This window comes from Pongo abelii, chromosome 8 (genome assembly GCF_028885655.2).
Source record: "Pongo abelii isolate AG06213 chromosome 8, NHGRI_mPonAbe1-v2.0_pri, whole genome shotgun sequence".
Lineage (NCBI taxonomy): Eukaryota > Metazoa > Chordata > Mammalia > Primates > Hominidae > Pongo > Pongo abelii.
In genome coordinates this window covers 118437797-118456572 of record NC_071993.2, presented here as the reverse complement: position 1 = coordinate 118456572, position 18776 = coordinate 118437797, and the positions used below count along the sequence as shown (strand labels likewise).

General features: G+C 38.6%; 1 long non-coding RNA gene across 1 annotated transcript in view; it reads right to left on the bottom strand.

The window, feature by feature from the left end:
• The window catches only part of LOC129048353 (uncharacterized), a 179542-nt gene that overhangs the window by 56491 nt on the left and 104275 nt on the right, over positions 1-18776 (bottom strand). The window contains exons 10-14 of the long non-coding RNA XR_008510625.2: positions 15948-16020; positions 10492-10611; positions 8530-8663; positions 4115-4257; positions 1692-1792 (exon numbers count right to left, since the gene is read on the bottom strand). This is a non-coding gene — a long non-coding RNA (uncharacterized LOC129048353). The remainder of the gene's footprint in view (positions 1-1691; positions 1793-4114; positions 4258-8529; positions 8664-10491; positions 10612-15947; positions 16021-18776) is intronic.

Here is an 18776-nt window from a genome sequence, read left to right as displayed (position 1 = left end):
AAGTTCCTTAACATTCTGTTATACAACAAACATAGTGTTAGTGACTTCAGAGATTTTCCAAAGAAGGATAATAATGGCTTTTGACCTTTGAGAGCTTATCAGTTGGGAGTCAAGATATACACTTGCACACACACATGTACACACACATGCATGAAATGTTAGCAAGATATGTCAATAGGCTACAAGTTCTTAGGGAGTCTTAGAAGCATGGAGTAGACTGTTGCTATTGTGGTTGAGAAGGAAAATAAATCCCTGTAGATTGGGAAAAGGTAAGTATGAAACTAGGCTCTGAAGGAGCACTGCCAAGGTCATGGTGTGGTGGCAGAAGAAAATGTGGGCAGGAAATCTTAGGGTGGTGGCAGACCCACCATTTGGCTGGCCTGGGAGGATCATACAGGGCCCTCAAAGGCAGTCAGGATGGGACAGTCTTGGGTGCCTGACTGCAGAGCCTGGACTTCTATTTCTGGCAGTTGGAGACTCATATGGGTTCTTGAGCTAATACAGGACAAGATAAAGGCACAAGCTGGGGGGGAGGAGGAGAAAGACAGCAAATCCAAGTCTGTCCTTTGGCTCTGTCTATATCAGAGTTAAGGAAGTGGTTTAATCACTTCAATAGTCACCCAGAGACCATCCCTGATGAAAAGTCAGGACAGAAGAGTCCCATGGGAACAGGCCAGGAAACAGAGGATGTCACAGAATGTGAGGAGTTGTGCCCACAGCTGAGAATTTGCAGGCACCTGGCATGCACTCATGGCCTTCCTTTGGCCCAGCCACAAGGGAAGGGTAAGTCAAATCCCAATCCTGTGTTCTTCTCTTTGTGCCTAAATTCACACATATTTCCTCTCTTGCCCTGCTTTCCATTATCTGCTCTAGCTAATGTCATGTCTCAAATTGAGCTCAATGTTTTTTCTTAGCACCGTATCCGTGTTGGATGCCTGAGTCATCGGCATAAACCTCCACAGGACTTTCAGAGTGACACCATATCAGGAGAAGAACAGAACACCAGGGGTTGCAGGGATAAGAATACTGTTCAGATATTTAGGCACATGCCCCATGCCATTTTGAGTCACCCAGGCACACAGTTCTTTGTCAGATGCTTGAGCTATTTCTAATAACATGTGATTCACACTTCCTTCTTCCTTAGAGGTTCAGATGACCAATAGTTGTGCCCACTTCTTTGAATCTGGGATCTCACCCACTTCAGCAGAGCTGATTGGTTCCTGGAGGCCATAAAGAAGACAGGAAGACCAGAGATGCTGGTGGCACAGACCTCAGCCAGGAGGTCTGGCCACTTGATAGATGAAGCTTTTTCTAGACTCCCTGATTCCAGAAGTTGGGCCTGGACAGTGGGCATAATGGTGTGAGGCATGGACCTTGTTTTCAGACCAAAGATTCTCTCTTTCCAAAGGCAGACTCAATATTCTCTGCACTAATAGATGAAGAGAGAACATCCTCTCACCTTCTGATACAAGGAATTTGTTAATTCTTTTAGTTAGGCATCTGTTGTCAATTCAAGAGAGGGACAGAGAGGCCACAACACTGAAGTGAATTCCTTAGGCTCAATATGAGACAGCCAGAGTTGAAGTTTGGAACCTAAACTTGGATCAAGATCATAATAAGATTCTCTGGGTTGTTACTGCTGTGAATAGAAGGTCCTAAATTCCAAATGGACAGGGCAGTGTGTGACAGACCTGTTTTCTGGTGAGACAGATGGCTTCCTTCTACCACAGGTTCCCATATCCAGAAAAAACCCAGGTGCCTTTTATGAGGTACATCCTGGGTGGGATAAAACCTAAGGACAAAAAGAAAGGCAAAAAATGAAAATCGAAATCTGAAAGTGTTTACAGTTATCACAGTGTTAGTGATGATGTTGATATTCTTATGTAAGATTAGTATTTGTATTGTGGGATAAAGCAAATAAGCAATTATGTGATTTTCAAATTCTCTCATCCCAGGTGTCCTTGAAAACTGGAATTCTCCGTGTGGGAAAAAGGAGATAAAGTTGTGAGACAGAAAGACATTTAGTGCTGGATTTAAAGAAGTGTCACTATGAATTCATTATGTATTTTATTTTAAAACAAATAAAAGAAACAGAACAAATTTCCTAATTGTACGCAATTAAAAGACATAGAAAAGTCTAGAAATATTGAGCATCTCCAGTGCCTAGATTTTAGTATTAAAATATTCTTTCCCCACAAAGGAAATGAAAGGTCCTAGGAGCTAATTCAAGATCAAGAGAATGAAATATACAAGATGAACCTGAAACATCTTGTCAACCCAGATTTTTTTTACTATCCAGACTCACTAGGGGCCAGGTACAGTGGTTCATGCCTGTAATCTCAGCTCTTTAGGAGGCTGAGGCTGGATGATCAATTGAGGCCAGGTGTTCAAGACCAGCCTGGATAATATAGTGAGACACCACCTCTACAAAAAAAAATTTAATTGAATGAACATGGTAGCACAAGTCTGTAGTCCCAGCTACTCACAGGACTGAGGTGGGCTGATCACTTGAACCCAGGAGTTCAAGGCTGCACTGTACCCCAGCCTGAGCAACAGAGTGAGACCTTGTCTTTAAAAAAAAAAAGAACGAGAAAGGAAAACCCCCAATTTAGTTTATGATATTAATAATACAACTAACACTGACTTGATATTTGATATTAAGAAATTATTATTTTTGCCATGATAATGATATTGGGATGGGGGTGGGGTTGGAGGTTAAACTGTCATTTTTTTATAGATACTGATTTAGCTTGGACGTTTCTAAAAACAGAGCCTGGGACAAAGACTTGGGTTCAGGTAGTTTATTTGAGAGATGATCCCAGGAAGCATGAGTCAAGTATGAGGGAGAGTAAGACAGAGGAGGAGCAAAAGCCAATCAAAGCGTGCATCATCAAGGTCAAAGCAGTGGACATCGGGGATCTGATTCCATGCATACCTCTGAGAAGGACACAGAATGCTCCCAGAATTGTCCATCTGAAGGATGAGTCTGGGACATTGTCTCCCATCCCCCATTGGATGAGTTGATAACTCCCCACATTTCAGAGAATGCCCTGAGCCAGAAAGTGAAAAATGCCCATAGCACACATTTTAGGAGTGACTTTGTCACTGTCAGAGAGTCTGACCTCTACAGAAACTTTTGCCACAGCTGCAGCTGAAATCAGAGATGAATCAGCAAATGTGACACAGGAACTTCTACTACAGATTCATATTGTAATGATTACAGACAAAACACTCTATGCCTGAGACTTGTCATGTGGAGGGGGATGCATGAGGGTATAGATGAAACGAGCGTGGCCAACAATTCATACTTGCTTTAACTGGGTAAAGGGTACATAGGGGTTTGTTATACAATTCTGTCTACTTTTGTAAATGTTTAACATTTACCGTAACAGAAAGTTAAAAAGAAAGAAAAGAAAAAAGGGGAAAGATGGAGGAAGGGAGGAAGAGAAGACATGAAAGAAAGAAAGAAAAAAAAAAAAGCAAAGTTCCTGGAATCAGAAATCTTGGCTCCACTAAATTGGCAAGGCAAAGAACCCCTCCAAGTCTTGGCTTTTCTCATCTAAAAAAAAAAAAAAAAAATGAGCTAGTAAAAGAACCTACTTCCTAGAGTGAATATATACATAATGAGAGTGCATTCACTGCTGCACTTCCAAATAGCCAACCTTACTGGTCACGCACACAGTAAGTGCTCAATAAATGTTAGCTATTACATTATTATTGTGAGAACTCCATGTCCAGACAGCAGGCAAGAGTAAGCAGGCCTAATCTGGTTGATGAGGGAGAATTTCAGGGACAAAATGATCTCACAGTGGTGCTGTGATTCTGCTTGCCTAACATATTTTGAAATGCTCAGAAGAAAAAGAAAATACAGCAAACTTTGTGCTATATATATGCATCTGAGGGGGACACTGGTAATTAAACATGAGACTCTAATTGCTCAGCACACATCCAGTGTTCCCCATTTTTAAAAAGTGTGGGATGATAATCCCTGTTCCTCTATCAGAAGGAGATGGCATCCTAGCTGCCTATCAGGAATGATGGAGAAGGGCAGAGCATGGTATCTGGCATGGAGTAAGTGGTTCAGAAACGGTGGTTGTGTTGAAATAATCATTACTGTGTTACTGCTGCTGCTGTCTTTAGGAATCATTTCTCCCTCTCTTGGCATTGAGACCACCATGAATCTTTAGCCTTGGATCCTTAAATGAGCATCCCCTCCTCATCTGAATGCCATCTATCCTCAAAGGGCCAACATGAGATCTGGAAAAAACAGTGAAGAATCCTGTGAGCTACAAACACTATGGAAATAGACTCTCTTATTGTAAAACCTTGACCAGCTAATGTTGCTAGGAAGTGAAAGACTAAACCTTCTCACTTTTTGAGAGTTAACTAGAAACCTCATTTTTATTTCCATCCTTGTTGCAATCTTTCTAACATGCATCAGCCCAACTTGCTGCCTTAGAAAGTTTAATCTTTGAAGACTTTGACCACATTATCCCTTAGAGTCATCTTTCTGACCACCTGTAACTCTGCGTAAGAGGAACCAAAGACACAGAAGTCTCATGACCTCATAACATTCCCAAGCAGTTGTTTTGTCTAATGAATAATACTTTTCTTTCTTATCATTTATATCTTACACATGAAAAACTGAGTGCCAGGAAACAGTTTGGCTATTTAAATATTCTGATTAATCAATTTTTTTCTATTTCACTGGCTTATATAAATCTGGTTAATATGAAAACCCTTATCAGTCAAGTCCAAGTTCATATTCAGCCATTTTAGTGTCCCAAATGGCTATGTTAGAAACAGTGCCTGAATTATACTAAATGACTAAATCTTGTTACCTTGAGAAATTTTGAATATTTTCCCTATATAATTAGAAAGATTGTTTATGTAAAAGTTCTTAAGCTCTCTTGACCTACAGCCCCCCTTAAGAATCTGATGAAAATCATGGACTTTCATCCCTAAAAAATGCATGCATGCCTGTGTACTGCTTGTTTGTCTCCCTGCAAATGTCCTATAGCACATCCATGGACCTCTAGGGGTTCTAAGAACCCCAAGTTAATAGCAACAACTGGTTAGACTTCCTCCCATTGTTAAATGGTTAAACTCTTTCACAAAAGCAGTGGTCCTGGATGTCTCTTCACATAGAAACCACTCTTACTGAAGTTTTCAAATACATATACCTCCGCGAAACTGTAACCACAATCAACATAATAAAAATACCTTTTATCTCAAAACATCCTCATGGTCCCTTGTAAATTTTAGCAAGTAGGCCAATCTGCAAATACAGAATCTGTGAAAAATGAGATTGATAATATATCTGTCTATTTTTATACCAATACCATACTGTCTTGATTACTATATCTTTATATTAAATCTTGAAATTCGGTTAATGTTAGTTCTCTACTTTGTTCTTTTCAGAGCTTTTTGCTATTTTAAGGCCTTTGAATTTACATATGAATTTTACGATCAGCTCATCAATGTTTACAAAAAAAATCTGTTGGAATTATGATTAGGATGATCTTGAACCTGTAAATCATTTTGTCTATTTTTTTTGGCATTCATTTTAATTGTTTTCTGGTCCAATCATTAATATTTCCTTTTTTCTGCATACTTTACAGTCCTTTTAAATAATTTTTAAAGGGGAAATCTGAAGCCATTAATTGGAGACGTTTCTCCTTTTCTAATATAGTCATTTAATGCTATAAATTTCCCCATAAGGACTGTCTCAGCAGTATTCCACAAATGTTTATATGTTGTATTTTATTTTCCTTTAGCGAAAAATACTTTTAACTTCCCTTTTGCTTTCTTTTTCGGCCTATGTGTTTTTCAAAGTACACTTTTTTATTTCTGCCTATTTGAATATTTTTTTTCCAAGAGTTCTTTCTGTTACTGATCTCTAATTCCATTGTGTTCAGAAGATGTTTTGGGTGACTTAAATATTTTACGTTTTTTTAGACTTTTTTGTGTAATCCAGACTGATTGATCCTGATAAATGTTACATGTTTACTTAAGAAAAATGTGTATTCTGCTCTTCTGCTGTTGTTGGTTAGAAAATTCTATAAACATCAATGAAGTTAATTGATAGTGTTTTTCAAATATTTTACATCTTTCCTGATTTTGTCTACTTATTCTATTCATTATGAAAAAGATATATTAAATCCCACATTCTTATATTGAATTATGCCAACTAAAACTGTAAATTTGTGTACTTTATCTTACAGTTCTATCAGTTTTTGTTTTATGTGTTTTGATAGTTGCATTAATATTTATAATGATTATGTACTCCTGATGAACCAATCTCTTTATCATTATGAAATGACCTTATTTATTCCTGATAATATTTGCTGTAAAATCTACCTTGTCTGATATTCATACTGATAAGCCAGCTTTCTTTTGATTAGTGTTTGCATGGTATATATTACCTCTCATCTTTTTACTATGCCATATTAGCTATTTGTATATCTATATTTGAAACGTGTTTCATATAGGCAGATTGTAGTTGAGCCTTGATATTTTAAAAATCCAGTCTGACAATCTACCTTTTAAACATGGCATTTTGAGTATTTACATTTAACATGATTATCGTTGTGGTCAGGTTTAAATCTATCATCTGGCTCTTTTTTTTCCTATATTTGCCCATTTGTTCTTTGCTTCCCCCTTTCTCTTTTTCTGCCTCCTTTTTAATTAATTAGGCCAGGCACGGTGGCTCACGCCTGTAATCCCAGCACTTCGGGAGGCCAAGGCAGGCGGATCACGAGGTCAGGAGATCGAGACCATCCTGGCTAACACAGTGAAACACCGTCTCTACTAAAAATACAAAAAATTAGCCAGGCGCAGTGGTTGGCACCTGTAGTCCCGGCTACTCGGGAGGCTGAGGCAGGTTAATGGCGTGAACCCCGCAGGCAGAGCCTGAAGTGAGCCAAGATAGTGCCACTGCCCTCCAGCCTGGGTGAAAGAGTGAGACTCCGTCTCAAAAAAAAAAAAAAAATTAATTAAATATTTTTTATGGTTCCTTTTAAATTCCTTTATTGACTTATCAGCTGTAACTTTCTGTTGTCATTTTAGTGGTTGTTTTAGGTTGATAGTATGTTTCTTTAATTGTAGTCTACCTTCAACTGGTATTATACTACTTCATGTTTATGTAGTGCTGAATCTTACAAATGTAATTTAATTCACTGCCCACAAAGTCCATGTTAGCCAGGTATTAATGTCCTCATTTTAAGAATGAAGGAATCAAAACTTAGAAGAATTGTATAATTTCCCAAGATCAATCCATTATTTTGGCATATTAGAGAATGAAACACTGTTACCATTTTTGACCTTGATAGGTTTATAGGCTAATAAAGAAGAAAATGGCTATGTGTAGCATCTTAGCTAAGGAGACATGGCTTTAAAACTCCACATCTGTTGCATAAATCCCAAATATTCAGGGACTGAGTTAATGAAATATACTTTTTATCTACTTTTAAAATTATAAGTTCTTGACTACAGATATTGGGCTAGACATGAATTCACTTAAACAACTAAAGAATGGAATCCATACTGCCTGTCATGTCTTTCTCCTCCTCCCAAAAGCTCCAATTCTTAAATTTCTTTTTCTGTTTTAGTGCTTCCTCACCTAAGAGTCAATTTTCTTCTCTATTCTGAAGCTTCAATCTGACTGTGATATGAAACATATTTCCTCTAGAGAATACCAGGAGGCTTCCATAAGTAGCCAGAAAACAGCTGTGTCTGGACAGAGGTGACAGATACCAGTGGCTTGTGTCTCTCAAAGAGGGAGATAGGCACATTACCCAGTGGGGCCCCATTTATAGAAAGGAAGAGCTTATCTTTGCTTAATTAATGTGTGAACTCAACTACAATGTTGATTGTGGTTATAGTTTCACAGAGGTATGTGTATATAAACATTTATTCAGTTCTACACTTTAAATATGCATGGTTTACTGGATATCCATAAAACTGTTTTTAAATATTTAGAGGCTCAATCAATATTAATACATGCTTCCTACCATGCTGGACTGAGATTTTCACACTCCTTTGAGAGTTTACTCATTTGCAGGGAATTTGGAAACAAGAAAATAGTGCTGCAGATAACACTGAACAGAATATAAAATTTCGTATGATGTGTCAGAGGGCACATTGGACTCCATTAGTATCTCTAGTCATCAATATGTATATAGATTATACTTTTCTTATGGGGTCAGCACTTTTGGATAAACCATTGACAGCTTTATCTTGGATAAGCCTGAATGCTCAGATAGACGGAAAAGGATCAAATTCTTCCATACACAAACAAAAATAAGAGAATATCAGAATCTTTCATCTTCCAAACCAGGTTTCTTTCAGAGAACGATGTTACAAACCAGCAAGGGGGAAAGGTGAGAATGAACCTTTCTTGATTAGTTAGACATCAGTATGAACTCACATGTAGCTTGGTAAAAACAAACATAGAGGTACAGATAGATACAGAAACAAGTATAGATATTATGTATACATACGTTAGAATACATGCATAAGTCTTCTTACCTCTGTTCTTGTGAAGGCCTAGAAGAAATGACATCCCAATAGCCATAAGCATACTCGTGCCCAGGTCTTGATTTCTAATATCATTCTCCAATAAAAGAAACCAGGGTTCCTTGGAGAAAAGACTGATTCTACAACTAGGGAAGATAAAATACAGTATGATCTTGGAACATTGTATAATACCAGAAGGCAAGGAAGTACCCCCAAAAAACAAAAGGATGGGGTGCTGTCAAAAGGACACAGGCATCAACCTGAAAGAGATTCCAATGGCTAACGCTGGAAAAATTTGAGCAACAAAATAAATAGCATAGCACTGGATCATAACTCAAAGTATAAAATAAATACACATACTAATATACATATGTATATTACATATTTTTGTAATGGAGGGAGACATATATCTTCTTTACAAAATTGACAATAATATATGTAGATATTCCCCTATTCAGAAAATAAAGTTTAATTCCTTTCCAACCTTGAATATGAACTGGACTTAGTGACACTTCCATAAAACAAGATGTGGAAATAGAAAACTAGTAACTTCACAATGGAGAGTCCTGGCAGACACCAACTTAACTAAGTAAGCATATTTACTACCCTCAGTGGTAAGTCGTGTTGTTAGCATGTATCCCCTGATATGTTGTGACAAGAAGGCACTTCATCTCTGTGGTATTCTTCTCCAAATTCATAATCCCAGTTTATATATAAGGAAAACATCCTAGGAACCCAAATTGAGGGGCATCCTATAAAATATCCAACCATTACTCTTCAAAAATGACAAAGTCAGTCACAAAATAACAAGGGGAGACTGGAAACCTGATACAGTCCAGAGATTATGAAGATATACAACATAAAGGCAATGTGGTACACTGGATGGGATCCTGAAACAAACAAAAAATAGTGGAAAAATAACTGAAATCTAAGTAGTCTGGAGCTTACTTAATAGTAATGTAACAATATTTATCTCTTAGTTTTGACAAGTGAACTACAGTCATATAAACGTTTACATTAGGAAACTCTGGGTGATGGGTATACGGGAACCGTCTGTGCTCTCTTTACAACTTTTTTTTGTAAACCTAACATTATTTCAAAATGAAAACTTATTTTTTTAAAAAAACAGCATCTCTTAAAATTGGCGATATTAAAATCTTCACAAGAATGATAAAAGGTTGTCATCATGAAAATGCTCAATTGGGCAAGTGAATACTGACATTTGATTCTGGCTCATGGCATTGGGAGTGTTATTCTGAGTAGTAAGTGGTGATACTGTTGTTCTCATTTACCTAGCCCCAGGAGCAACAAAATCTACATCTGCCCTTGAAATGGTCCTGGCTACCTCTTATATCACTCTTTAGCAAAGAAAGAAGACCATGGTTGGAAGTAGCCATAGACTGCCTGTGTCAGGATTTCTCATGACAACTAGGTAGCCTCAGAGCCTGGCCTGCCTGGTGGCCCATAGCACAGGGTTCTGGTAGCCTAAGGGGTGGTGGGTTGGGAGGTCAGCTGGCTGCTCCATAGCTTAGTGAATCTTCTGTTTAAGTAATCTCAGCAGCCCTGCCAGCTCAGTATTTTAATAAACAAGTCTTAGATGTACTCAAAGGTATGTCATCCCTCTCAAGAGGGAAAATCACATGCTTATCCAATTTGTCAGCTACCAGTTTGGCCATCTCACTGTCTGTGTCTCAAAAACACTTCGAACAGAAACATTGCTCATCCTGAGTGATGCTAGATGGGTGTGTCAGCAGCCAGACCATTTCTGCAGCTCTCACTTGGTTAGATCCTCTCTATTTTATTTTTTAATGTTTTAAGAGAAGAGCTTACTTTCGAAGGATGTGAGATGCCCAATCAACTTCAAGTTATGCTCTCTGGAAATGTCATTAATCCTGTGCCAGCTCCAAGGATTAATTTGTGACAAGCTTTACAGAGTTCCCAGCACTCACCCTTGTCATTTATCACTGTACATACCAGCCGATTTCCTCCATGACTCCTTTAAACATCTTTTCTCATCACAGCAACCCACTCTCCATGTGAAAGATCTCAGCGATTCAGGCAACATTATTTGATGAGATGAACTCCGTTTAAGTTCTGCAGACAGCAATGAGGCCCTCAGAGAGTGAATTCCCATTTTGAGAGCCTACAGCTGAGGAGGAATCAGGAACTAAGTTTCTCAGCAGGGCAAGGTTCTAAAAAGGCCCTCAGAGCAAGTGTAGCTGCCCTACCCCCGCTTACGCTCCTGCCAGCCCGGATAGCTGAGTGTGGCTCTCCCGACGTAACCCTCTTCTGTCATCCACTTGCCCATTGATAGCAGCCCCCAGCACTTTGTCACACATTCACCAGTCTTTTAGTGACCCTTGGCCCAGGCTGATCAGGTATCCCCATATTCTATGCTCACCCACCAGGCTAGCCTCTGAATCAAGAGCTACCACATAAAACAGAGAAGAAAAGTAAAGGGGAAATCTCCATCCTTGGCTTGGGTTCGCTGATCTTTTGTTATGAGAAGTATATATTGGATGATGCTTGGTCTTGGCATCTGTGGAGGATGTTTTCATGGTAGGCAAGAGAAATTCTCTTTATTTACCACGACACTGTGTGGCTTCAGATTTATTTAGTGTAAAACAGCCTTTATCTCAGCTGGCATTGACCCGATTTAAAAGAAGCTCATGTCCTTGGCAGACAAGATTTTTGTCTCTCAAGACTAGGGGATTGACTGGAGGGCAAGGAGGGGTAACAAGGCCAGCCATAGCATAGGAGGAAGTAGGAGGAGAGTAGCCTTGCCCTCCAGGGGCAAGACTCCTCCTCAAGGCAGGGCAGATGAAGAGAACCTGCTCAGGCTGTTATAAAATTTCTTTGATCAGGCTTATATAAAATGTTTCTTGTCCCCTGGATGGATGTCAACTGACAGTGACATCACATCTATGCAGGGGACAAGAAACATTTTATTAAAATATATCAGTCTGGGCAGAGTTACCATAAAAGGTAGTGAATCGGCTGGGTGCAGTGGTTCACGCCTGTAATCTCAGCACTTTGGGAGGCCGAGGCTGGCAGATCATGAGATCAAGAGATGGAGACCATCCTGGCCAACATGGTGAAACCCCATCTCTACTAAAAATACAAAAGTTAAGTAGACGTGGTGGCATGCACCTGTAGTCCCAGTTACTTGGGAGGCTGAGGCAGGAGAATCGCTTGAACCAGGGAGGTGGAGGTTGCAGTGAGCCAAGTTTGCACCACTGCACTCCAGCCTGGAGACAGAGTGAGACTCCATCTCAAACAAAACAAAACAAAACAAAACAAAACAAAAGGTAGTGAATCTAAGACAAAATTTTGGGGTATCAGGGAATGGGGGACAGAGGTGGGATATCTAGGTTCAGCTGCACCTAGGCATCCAGGCACAAAGTTGGCATCTGCAGGGTACAGTAGACAGACTCTGGGCAGTACATACAGCTGTTAAGAGCATTTGCCCCAGAGAGAGGCTGTGGAGCATCATCAATTCTAACGATTCTGCTTTGGTTGATATATGCCATTCCATTTTCTATTTTTTTAAGTGACTATGCTTCATGGATATCAGTTTTTCAGCTTGAGAGCTTATGTCCCCTCAATAACAACTACTCTGTCCAATAATTTGTAGAAGGGAAGGGCTGAAATTCAGGCCTAGTCTACAAAGTAAAGGAGAGAGAAGATAAAGAGAACCTCAACCACTGGAGACTCACATGGGCCCTTTCCGTTTGCTGCCTCTATATTAATCAATTTCTCTGATCACAGATTCATTTTTCAACTCAGAGACAAGCAGTATGTGTCTTCTTCAACTTTAACGCCCTTACCCAGGGTGCCAAGGGGAGGAGGAAGTTAAGGAGAGATGGCCTAAGATAAAACAGTCAGCTCACAAATTTCCTTCATCTTCTCACCCCAGAGGATTTTTGTATTGCCTTGTTAGTTTCCCACTATCATCAATAGTGACTGTTGATGCCATCTGTTGATGGCTGTCCAAGATATAAGCAGGTGTCCCAAAATTTTTATGTATTGAAAAATAAATCCCCAAATTTATATGTTGATGGAATTTGGATGTGTCTTTTGGGGAGGTAATTGGGATTGGATAAGGTGATCAAGGTGGAGTCTCCATGACAGAACTAGCGGCTTTATCAGAAAAGGAAGAGAGATCTGAGCTACCATACTCTTACTCTATGTGATGCTCTCTACCATGTTATGATGCAGCAAGAAGGTCAGTGCCATGCTCTTGGACTTCCCAGACTCCAGAACTACGACCTAAATAATTCTCTATTCTTTATAAACTGACTAGGCTATGGTCTTCTGTTATAGCAACAGAAAATGGACTAAAACAGTTGGTTATGGCTGCCCGATACATGGGTAGTGTATACAGCACAGATATGCTGGACAAAGGGAGATGTCATGTCTCAGGCATGAGATTTCATCACACTACTCAGAACAGCATATATTTTAAAATTTATGAGTTGTTCATTTCTGGAGTTTACATTTAATATATTTGGACTGCAGTTGACTGTGGAGAGCTAAAACCATGAAAAGTGAAGCCTCAGATGGAAGGAACTACTGTAAACTTTACTGTATAAAAATTATATTTAATATAGGATGATGGTATATTTTAATATTTTTTATATTTTATGGAGCAAGGCTTCCAAAAACAAGAGTTCCTTTGGTATTTAAATTTGTTTTAAACTTTGCTTTTCAGGATAAGGCATCTTTGGAGTTAAGAAAAGGGAGCCACCCCCATAAAACAACACTTTGGACACTAGGCATTTGTATCAGGTAAGGCAAGCTAACCACTGTAACAAGCAACTACCTAAGTTTAGTGACTTAACACAATAACACTTTATTTTCTCATTTATACAATAGTCCATCACGAATATTCCTTGTTAGGGGGTTCTCCTAACTTTCTTTTGCGTGACAGACTTGGGACTCGGACTCCCTCTAACTGTGGCTCCACCTCCTCTGGATCTTTGGAGTTTCTCTTTTCAGAGGAAAGGGAGTGTGGAATGGCATCAGATGCACTTTAAGAGTCAGACTTAGAAGTCTCATGGATCAACACTCAATTTCATGGTGCCTCTTACCTAAGATGGAGTGATTGAAGTCTAGTAGTGTACACAGAAGGAACAGAATAGCCTGTGGTGGACACAAAGCAATCTCTGCCTTAGTGTTCATAGTATGCATGCATGCATGCATTGATTGATTGATTGGAGAAGGAGTCTCACTCTGTCACCGAGGCTGGAGTGCAATGATGCGATCTCAGCTCACTGCAGCCTCCGCCTTCTGGGTTTAAGCTATTCTCCTGCCTCAGCTTCCCGAATAGCTTGGACTACAGGCATGCACCACCACACCAGCTAATTTTGTATTTTTAGTAGCGGCAGGGTTTCACCATGTTGGCCAGGCTGGTCTTAAACTCCTGACCTCAAGTGATCTGCCCTCCTCAGCCTCCCAAAGTGCTGGGTTTATAGGCATGAACCACTGTGCCTGGCCCATAGCATTTATAAATGTGGTTTATTTTATGCCATCACATTTGTTCTAACCTCATGAGAAGGTATGAACTTCCTCTTTGATAAGGGGCTTTGATGTTTATGAAGAAAACAATTGTATTTGTTTTATTTTGAGAAGGGTATCTTTGCTGCATGTTCATGTTTTCTCTTTCCAGGTTGTTATAGCTGGCTTCTAGTGCTCTAGTTGACTTCTGAGTGCAGAGCCACCTTTAGCCATTGCAGTGACTTAAGGTTACCCATAGCCTTCTGTCTCTCATGCTCTCAACTCAAGGCTGATTTTAGAGGTGGCAAAGACTTATCTCCAAGTGTGCTAAGGATCAGGCAAATCAACTCTATTCACACTATACCCAAAGACAGGCTTTGGAAAATGGTCCTAGAGGCCCATTGTATGCAACTATTAAATATTAAAGCAACATTTATCAGGTCCAGTCCAGGTCCCAATGAAGTCATGACCTTGGGCACAATAATTAATTTCTTTGCCCTTTGGTTATCTTCTTTGTAAAATAAATAGGATGGTATCTATCTCATAGTATGAGTGGGAAGATTCAACAAGATAATGCAAATAAAATGCTTAGCACACTATTAGGTGCATAGTAAATGCACAATTACCCAGGTAATTTCCCTTACAAATCTGATCTATTTTGTATTAGTCAGCTTCCTTATTTGCAAGAATTAGAAACTGAGTTTGGATGATTTAATTAGAAATAAATCCCTTGAAAACCTATGGGATAAATGAAATAAGCCAGGTACAGAAAGACAAATACCTTATTATCTCACTTATATGTGGAATCTAAAAAAGTTGAACTCATAGGGTCAGAGAGTAAAATGGTAGCTCTGGGCTGAGGGGAGAGGTGAGACTTGGAAGATGCTGGTCAAAGAACACACAATTTTAGTTTGGAGGAATAAGCTCCAGAGATCTATTGTACAATATGGTGACTATAATTACTAATAATAACCATGTATTACATATTTAAAAATTGCTAAGAGAGGAGATTTAAGTTTTCTCACCGCAAAAAAAAAGTATGTGAGGTAATTGATACATTGGTTAGATTGAATTCACCATTTCAAAAAGTACACACATATCAAAGCATCATGCTGTACAGCATAAATGTATACAATTTTAATTTGCCACTTAAAAAATTAAAAACCGCAAGGCAAGTGAATTTGTATTGGAAACTTCCTCCTATTCAGCATTGTGAGGAGGGTAAGCTTTTATTTCATCATTAAAAGGTATCATTAAAGAGTAAAAAAGAAAGAAGGAAAGAATATGAGTACCTCACAGAATTTCCAGGACAAGTGATAATGAATCGGGCATATGTTAACAATGCCCCAAATCACACATCAGAATGATTTTTGTGATGGCAGTCATCACCACTGCCAGGCTGTCACCAAAGCTTGTACAGCCAACAGCAGTGATAGGATGTTGGATGTTGATCCCAGAACTGGAATCCATCCTACATCTAGAAACCAGGAGCAGTGGCTGCCACTGTCACTACCTGTCAACAAATTGGATTCTGGGCAGTACCAACTACCTCACACCACTAGCCCCGAATTCAACATTGAGGCCATCTTTATCTAGGTCACATGTCCATGCCCTCCATGTGAAGGAATCTGGGAAAGCAAGTACAGTCAGCTCTCCATAGGAGTGGGTTACACACATTTGTGCATTCAAACAACCACAGATCATAAATATTTGAAAAAAAAAAAGAGAATGGTTGCTTCTATATTAAACACATACAGAGTTTTTTCTGGTCATTATTTTCTAAACGATACAGTATAACAACTATTTTACATAGCATTTACATTATGTTAGCTATTATAAGTAAATCTAGAGATGATGTAAAGTACATGGGAGGATGGGTTATGCAAATGCTTCACCATTTTATATCAGGGATGCACACAGTGAGTGTAGCCTACCTGACAGGTGAGGAGTTATTCTCCCACTCTGGAGGTCTTTCTTTCTCTTTTTTGTCTTTTGCGGTTTGCCTTTCTTCATTGTCCAAATAATGCATATTCATTGGAAAAAATAAAACAATACAAGTAAGTAAAAAATATACAAAGGAAAACATAAAGCTATACAAACAGCATAGTCAAAACCCCAATAGATAGATGAAAAATGGAATAATAAAGTATTTAAATAATCCAAAAAGAAGGCAAAAAGGGGAAACAGAGGAACAAGTAACAGAAAGAATAAACAGAAAACAAACTTTAAATGGTAGACTTAAATGCAAACATAATGGTTATTAAATGAAATGACCTGAACACACAAATTAAAAGACAGATTTTTTAATCTTTTTTATTTTTAAAAATAGATTTTAGGGGGTACACACGCAGTTTTGTGGCATGGGTACACGGCCTACTGGTGAAATCCGGGCTTCTAATGCAGCCATCATCTGAATAGTCTACACTGTACCTGTAGGTAATTTCTCATTCTTCCCACCTCTCTCACCTTTCCAAGTCTCCAATGCAAAAGACAAATTGTTGAACTCTAGCTCTAATTCTGTGCTGTCTCCATAAACCCACTTTTAATATGAAGACATATGTTACATATAAAAAGATGGTAAAAGCAAGCAATAAGTAAGCAAGAGCTGATGTAGTTGTATTAGTACCTGACAAAGCAGACTTCAAAGCAGGAAAAAATTACTGGAGGTAAAGACAGAAATTACAAAAGGATAAATGAGTCAATTAATCAAGACGACATAACAATCTTAAATATGCATGCACCTAAAAACAAAATTTCCAAATATGTAGACCAAAAACTGACAAATGAAAGGAAAAATGGACAAACCCACAAATATAGTTGGAGACTTCAACACTCCTCTCACACTAAACAATAGAACAAGTAGAAAATCAGCAGCCAGGCACGGTGGCTCATGCCTGTAATCCCAGCACTTTGGGAGGCCAAGGTGGGTGGATGACAAGTTCAGGAGATCGAGACCATCCTGGCCAACATGGTGAAACCCGTCTCTACTAAAAAGAAATAATGATAATACAAAAAATTAGCCAGGCATGGTGGTGCGTGCCTGTAGTCCCAGCTACTCGGGGGCTGAGGCAGGAGAATCGCTTGAACCTGGGAGGCGGAGATTGCAGTGAGCTGAGATCCTGCCACTGCACTCCAGACTGGCGACAAAGGGAGAGAGAGAGGGAGAGAGAGAGAAAGAGAAAGAGAGAGTGGGGATGGAGGGGAGAGAGGGAGGGAGGGAGGGAGAGAAAGAGAAAGAATCAGCAAGAACATAGAAAAACTTAACACTACCAATCAACTGGACATAATTGATATTTATTCTATAATATGTTCACCAACAGCAGAATGCATATTCTTTTCAAGTGCACATCAAATGTTCACCAAGATAGATCACATACTAGGTCATAAAACAAACCTTAACAAACTTAAAACAATTGAAATCATACAAAGTACATTTTCTGATCATAATGGAATTAAATTAGAAATAAGTAACAAAAAAGTTTCTGGAGGCCAGGCGCAGTGGCTCACGCCTGTAATCCCAGCACTTTGGGAGGCAGAGGCAGGTGGATCACGAGGCCAGGAGTTCAGGACCAGCCTGGCCAAGATGGTGAAACCCCATCTCTACTAAAAAAACGAAAAATTAGCTGGATGTAGTCGCGGGCCCCTGTAATTCCAGCTACTCGGGAGGCTGAGGCAGAGAATTGCTTGAACCCGGGAGGGTGAGATTGCAGTGAGTCGAGGTTGCACCACTGCACTCCAGCCTGGGCAACAAGAGGGAGATTCCATCTCAAAAAAAAAAAAAAAAGGGTTCTGGAAAATCCAAAATATCCAAATTAAACAACACACTACTTAACATCTATTGTTCAAAGAGAAAGTATCAAGTGAAATGTAACATAGTCTGAACTGAATGAAAATAAAAATACAGTGTATCAAAATTTGTGGTAAGTAAAACTGTTTGTAAAATAGTCTACGGTATTAAATGTTCATATTGGAAAAGAAGAAAGATTTTAAGTTACTAAAAGCTTCTACCTTAAGAAAGAAGAATAAAATAGGAAAGCAAATAGAAGGAAAAATAATACAGATAAGAGTAGAAGTCAATGAACTAGAAAACAGAAGTAAAATAAAATCAAAAGCTGCTTTTTAAAAAAATCAATAAAAGTTAATAAACCTCTGGGCACATTGACAAAACAGTGAAGACACAAGTTATCAGTGTTGGGTATGACAGTGTGATATCACTACAGACATCACAGACATTAGAAGAGAACAAGAAAATATTAAAACAACTCTGTGCACATATATTTGAATAGTTTACATTGAAATGGACCATTTCTTAAAGCCAGAAACTATGAAAATTCACTCAAGGAACAAAAAAGATAATCTGAATAGTTTATAGTTATTTAATAAATTGAATTCATAGTTAAAACAATTAGAAAACAAAACTCCAGACTCATATGGTACCAGACGTGCAAGGAAGCATTAATATTTTTCTACACAATATCTTAACAAGAAATAAAAGAGTAAGGATTACTTCCTAACTCATTTTATGAGGCCACACTAGCCTGATACCAAAGCTACACAAATATAGTACAAAAAAGAAAGTTAGAGACCAATACAACTCATGAACACATATGCAAGAGTCTCCAACAAAATATGAACAATTTTATTTTTTATTATTTTTTAATTTATTTTAATGTTTGTAATGTTACATAGTAAGTGTGTATATTTGTAGGCTTATGAGATATTTTGATACAGGGATTCAATGCATAATAATCACATCAGGGTAA